At 48.1% G+C, this 6,000-nt stretch overlaps 1 protein-coding gene across 1 annotated transcript in view; it reads left to right on the top strand.

The window, feature by feature from the left end:
* SUGCT (succinyl-CoA:glutarate-CoA transferase) overlaps positions 1–6,000 on the top strand; it is a 3,154,468-nt gene that overhangs the window by 313,691 nt on the left and 2,834,777 nt on the right. The gene's annotated exons all lie outside the window — the stretch shown is intronic.

The raw sequence follows: 6,000 nt of genomic DNA, 5'->3' as shown, positions 1-6,000 counted from the left end.
GGCGGGCCCGGGTGCTGCCTTTCCCTGTCTCAGAATCGCTGGACCTCATGGAGGTCTGGCTGAGCAAACTCGGAGAAAAAGGACCATCGGGAAGGGGCTGAGAGGCAGGTGCGTACCCGGGCCCCTGGGGTCCCCGGTGGGCAGGCCCGGGTTCTGCCTTCCCCTGTTTCGGAATCGCCGGACCTCACGGAGGTCTGACTGACCCTCTCCCTAGTAATCCGGAGGAAAATTACCCTCCTTTCTTATAATCTGTGCACATGAGGTGACAGAATATACCCGACCTCCTGGAGCCCTCGCCGGGATCGGGGAGGCAAATGAGCCCTCATCGGGGCTTCCAGGCAAGCCCGGCCATCTGGTCACCCCATTGGAAAGCATTGCGTGCGACCAGATGGCCGAGGGGATAGGTGCGACCAGATGGTCGAGGGGAGAGGTGCGACCAGTTGGCCGAGGGGATAGGTGCAACCAGATGGCCGAGGGGAAAGGTGCGACCAGATGGCCGGGCTCGAAAGGGAAGCCATCTGGTCGCTCTGTGCCCCAACAAAAGAGTGAGCGGGTGCCGGGGCATGGGGGACCGGAGGCCCAGGGCCCCAGCTGGGCTCCAGCCATGGAGGCTGCGAGGGGGACCCGACGGGCCCTCCAAATCGGGGCCCGCGGACACCTTGACAAGCAGGGGAGGCCTGCACGGGACCGACGGACCCCTGTCCTGGGCCCTTGGTGAAGCAGCAGGCCGGTGGATGGGGCCCAGGGCCGGAGCACCCGACCCAGGGCCAGACGGGGCCGCTGGACCCAGCCAGGGCTCCCAGGTCCAGGGGCACAGGGGAAGTCTCCCCGGGCCCGCCAGACTCCGTCCCGGGCATCCTGCCACGCACCAGGACCGAGGACGGAGCCCAGGGTGGGGAGGCCGCCCTCCCAGGGGCCCTCAGGGTCCCCGGCCAGAGCTCTAGAACCCAGCCAAGCAAGAGGAGGCTCCCCGGGCACAACAGAAGCCCGTCCCGGGCCTTTGGCAGAGCGGTAGGCCGGGGGAGAGGGCTCAGGGCCGGAGCACCCGACCCGGGGCCCGGTAGGGCCCCTGGACCCAGCCGGGGCTCCTAGGCCCAGAGGCGCAGGGGAAGCCTCCCCGGGCCCGCCGGACCCTGTCCCGGGCACCCTGCCACGCAGCAGGACCGAGGACAGAGCCCGGGGTGGGGAGGCCGCCCTCCCTGGGGCCCTCAGGGATCCCAGCTAAAGCGCCTGAACCCAGCCAAGCAAGGGGAGGCTCCCCGAGCACAACGGAACCTCGTCCTGGGCCTTTGGCAGAGCGGCAGGCCAGGGGACGCTAGGCTCGACCTAAAAACAATCAGTGAGTTTCTCACATCAATAAAGAGAATTGGCATATAAGCTTCCAAAGCAAGCTCTAAATTCAGTTCCATATGCTTCCACTTAACGTTTTCTCACATTTCTTAATGCAAAGTACATTTGTTATATCCAGCTCTCTGGTGAAGTAGTTTTTTTTTTCCAAAGTTCGCTGCAGTAACCACTAATTCTGGGTCACGTTGTAGCGTGCTACTTGAAATAGCATGGTTGTAGGGAACCGTGGGGCCAGCAGGGATTTATTCCATCTGGATTTTGGAGTAGGGCATGTATTGTAAAATATCCACCCCACATTTTGAAGTGTATACTGACTAATGAATAAACAGAGGTGGAGCATGCCTCTCTGAAGACACGCTGAACATTGATTAAGTCTCCTTGAAGCATTGTAGCCAGAGGCACACACTCTGAGGGTTTTCCACAGCTTTTTGTTTTGTTAATTGTTTAATTTATTTAACTGCTGTCGTTGAGGTGTTCAATGTCCCCTAAATTCAGTTTTTGTCAAGACACACAAGCTAGCAGAGTAATGGAAAGCAGGAAATACTATTTTTAGACGGAGTCTATTACACAACACATACATGTTGCATATTGTGACTTACCAAAAACACAGAGGGCTTTGGAGACCAACCATTGGCTGCTTTTCATTCGTGTACCAGGTTGTCAACACTGGCATAACAAAACTCGAGGGGGCCTACCTGCAAGGCACGGGTGCTGTGCTCAGTGGGCCCCCTGAAGCCTGGGGGCCCCCCGCACCGCTGGGGCTGCGGGGGCCTGTGTTACGCCCCTGGTTGTCAATAATGCGCTTGTCCCTCCTTGAGCATTTCCTCTTTACCATCTCTTTGCTTGCCTTATATCTCTGCTTCCACTGCTTGCTTTTCAAGCACTACTTTTTTCTTTTGTATTAAGCACTCCGTGAGAGTGCATGTGCTTTTGAGCTGTCTCCCTTGTTTATTTCTCTCCCCCATGCCCTTGTATTACTGTGTGTCTTCCAAGTGCTTTCCCCTATCCTGTTCCTGTTGCACCCACATGTTTCTCCCGATTGTCTTCTCCTGCCCTCCATGTGGTTTCCCCCAACCATGCCCTCCTTCTTTCTCCCTGTTGTTCCTTGACCCAACCTGTGCCTTCCCTGTGCTTTTCCCACCCCTTGTTGCTTCCTCATGCCTCCTTCCCTCCTCAGTGCTGCTTTCGCCTCCCTCCCTCCCTCCCCAGTGTTCCTTTCTCCCCCTTTTAGCCCGCCCATGTTGCCTAAGCCTGTTATCCACCCTCCCCTTGCTGCTTCCATGTTCCCCAGATCTTCCCGGTCTTGCTGCCGTCTCCCTGATGCTTCCATTTGCCCTTCCCACCCCCTGCTTGCTCTAAAATGTTGCTAGTGGCTCTGCTGATTTGAGAAAAAAATTATTTTAGGTGAGGTTGAACACCTCAATTGCTGCAATGAAATAATTAGTAAGAACAAACAGGTCTCGGTACCCTCCACATAGTTTGCTCCTTGGGTTACAGCTGTTCGAGGATACGCTTACTATGTGCATGTTCTGACACTGTCTTTGAGATATATATATTACAAAGTGGCGGTAGCCACTCTGAAGTTATAGTTAGGGTGACCATAGAAAGGGATTTATTTTTTTTGTCCCTTAATAACTTTGCACCGGTTTGACTAATGTTCGTGAACTTTTGCAGACCTGGTGCCCCCCTTTTCATTCTTGGAGTCCTGGAAATTTCATGGCGTTTTGCCCAGGAGCTGCACATAAAAAAGGGAGGTCCCCAAAATGGTGTAAAATCCAATGTATTTTATATGCACTTTTTTATTTTGCGTAGCACAAAAAACATCAGTCGGATTTTGCTGAAATGTGGAAGTATTATATAATATGGTGCACAGGGGGTTCTGTGAAGTGCTGCTGGTAATTAGGGTAACTATTTCATACGTTTTAAGTGTTTTACAATTATTTTAGTTAGATCTGTGGCCTCAGTAGTACAGCGTACCTCCCGAGGTATATAGCGGGGATTGGCTAATGACTGCCTTTACAAAAGTTAAAGGCAGCCATCTTGTTTTCACCTTGAGTTTCTCTGTGTTCTGAGTTACGCTATTCAGTGTAGGTAAGTATTAGGTTTGCTATTTGTCCCATATCTATTACCACTTTAGTAAAGTGGTAATAGCTAGGAAAAAATATTTATAAGTTTATATATATGTTAAATAAAAAATACGGAGTTTCGCTGGAGTACCGGGGTTGCCAAACAATTGGAAATACACTGCAAGACACTAAAGGAGTGTGGTAAAGTGTTTTTTAATTTTTTTTAATATTTATATATGCACATACAAGTGCATGGAGCAGTGCGGTAATTACTCAAAATTACTGCCCTATTTAAAAAACGCACTTCACTGTAGAAAAATGCAGAAAAAATTATAAACAAAAAATGTGAACCTTTAAAAACTTCCTGCATTACTCAGTAGTTTCTAAATATATAGAAAGTTATAACTATTTTTCTCTGCCTATTCCCACTTAACCAAAGTGGTAATAGTTAGGGCAAAAATACCAAATGTTATACTTACCTATATCGGCAGGTGTAAGCGACAACACAGGGAAAGTGTACCTTAAAACAACATGGCTGACTATAAGTTTTGCAAAGCCAATGATTACCTAATCAGTTAATGACTTGTGATAACTATGTACCATGCTACTACAACTAATTACCCCCCACAATTCGCCAACATGCCACAATAAGAGATATCACTAACTTTAAATACATTAAAACTTTTTAAAGAATTACATTACTTACGTGCACTATACAAAATAAACATCTGCGCACCATAATATTTAATCGGGCCAAATTTAAACAAAATAACACTCACACTTTTGTAACAATGCAAAAGCAATAATTCATATCACTAAATATCATGGTATAATACATTATAAAAATATTACATTACTTACCTCCACTAGGCAAAATAAACATTTACATAATATTTATTCCTGCTACATTTAAACAAAATAGTATGAAAGTGAAAGTGTTTTGTAAACGTTTCTAAGACTTAAAGATACATACTAAGCTACTGCATAAGTTAAATCACTATTCTTTCTGTACTACTAATTTGTGATACTATCTCAACAATTGTCATCTGGGTGACTGTATCAGTGTGTGAGTGGCTGTATGGGTTTGTGAGTGGGTGTGTGAGTGGCTGTATAGATCTGTCAGTAGGTGTGTGAGTGGCTGTATCAGTCTGTCAGTGGGTATGTTAGTGGTTGTATGGGTGTGTTAGTAGTTGTATGGGTGTGTGAGTGGTTGTATGGGTGTGTGAGAAGGTGTCCAAGTAGCTGTGTGAGTGTGTGAGTAAGTGTGTGAGATGTTGTATGGGTATGTGAGTGGTTGTATGGGTGTGTGAGTGGCTAAGTTAGTGTGTGAGTGGTCGTATGAGTGTGTAAGTCGGTGTGTGAGTGGTGGAATGGGTCTGTGAGTGGGTGTGTCAGTGGTTTTGTGGCTGTGAATCATGTGAGTGTGTGAGTAGTTGCATGGGTCTGTAAGTGGGAGTATGAGTGGTGGTATGGGTGTCTGACTGGGTATGTGAGTGGTTGTGTGGATCTATGAGTGAGTGTGTGAGTGGTTGTATGGGTGGGTGAGTAGTTGTGTGGGTGTCTGAGTGGTTCTGTGGATGTAATCAGTGATCTCATTTGAGATGTCATCAGTGATGTCATTGACCATGGCATGAGTGATGTAATATGTGAGATCATAAGAAGTTCATTGCTGGGACGTAAATTATAGTTAGCTCGGGAAACGGAGGGAACAACGCAGGCAGAGCCACGCGTGTCCCAACAACACAAGCGCTACCGCACTTGCCTTAACCACACATATGTGTTAAGGCAGTGTGTGGTCTAGCTGCCAGAGTGGGCATAAGCAGGAAGGATTGGGAAAGGACACTGTGAGGTAATTGGGTCTGGGGATGGATTTTCAGGGCTCAGGGGGGAGGTGGTTCATTTTCAGGAGGAAGGGGGTACTTTTAGGTCTCAGGGCTGGGAATTGTGGGCCCGTTTTAGGGCTCACGGCAAGTCGCATGGATCGGGGTACTTTTTAGTGCTCGGGGAAGGGGTTGGTTTTAGGTCTCAGAGCGAGGGGCAGGGACCAGGGTACTTACACTTATCTGAAAAGTCTTAACCATACATATGTCTTTACCATACGTGCCTTAACAATGCATATTGCATTGTAAAGGCATGCATGGTAAAGACATAGGCATGGTTGAGACTTGCGTGGTTCATACCACGTGGAACCGGCATGCGGGGTTCCGCCACACAACCAGTTAGCTCAACTAACTATAACTGCTGAATTTCTATGGTTTTGTGCGTGTGAAATGTGAGCCTAACTATAATGTCCCTGTCACCTTTAGGTTTTTCAGTGAATTTCTAACGTTTTGTAATTCAATTTACTAACTATAACGTCCCTGTAGCCTTTGTTTTTTTTGTGAACTTCAAAGGTTTTTTTATTGTATTTCCTAATTGTAACCTGTAACCTTTCAGAGTGGGTGTGTGAGTGGCTGTATGGGTCTGTGAGTGGGTATGTGAGTAGCTGTATGGGTTGGTGACTGGATATTTGAGTGGCTGTTTGAATCTGTGAGTGGGTGTGTGAGTTTCTGTGTGGGTATATGAGTGGGTGTATGAGTAGTTTTGA

Source organism: Triturus cristatus, chromosome 5_2, assembly GCF_964204655.1.
Source record: "Triturus cristatus chromosome 5_2, aTriCri1.1, whole genome shotgun sequence".
In the NCBI taxonomy this organism is placed as follows: domain Eukaryota; kingdom Metazoa; phylum Chordata; class Amphibia; order Caudata; family Salamandridae; genus Triturus; species Triturus cristatus.
This window is presented reverse-complemented; position numbering and strand designations above follow the sequence as displayed.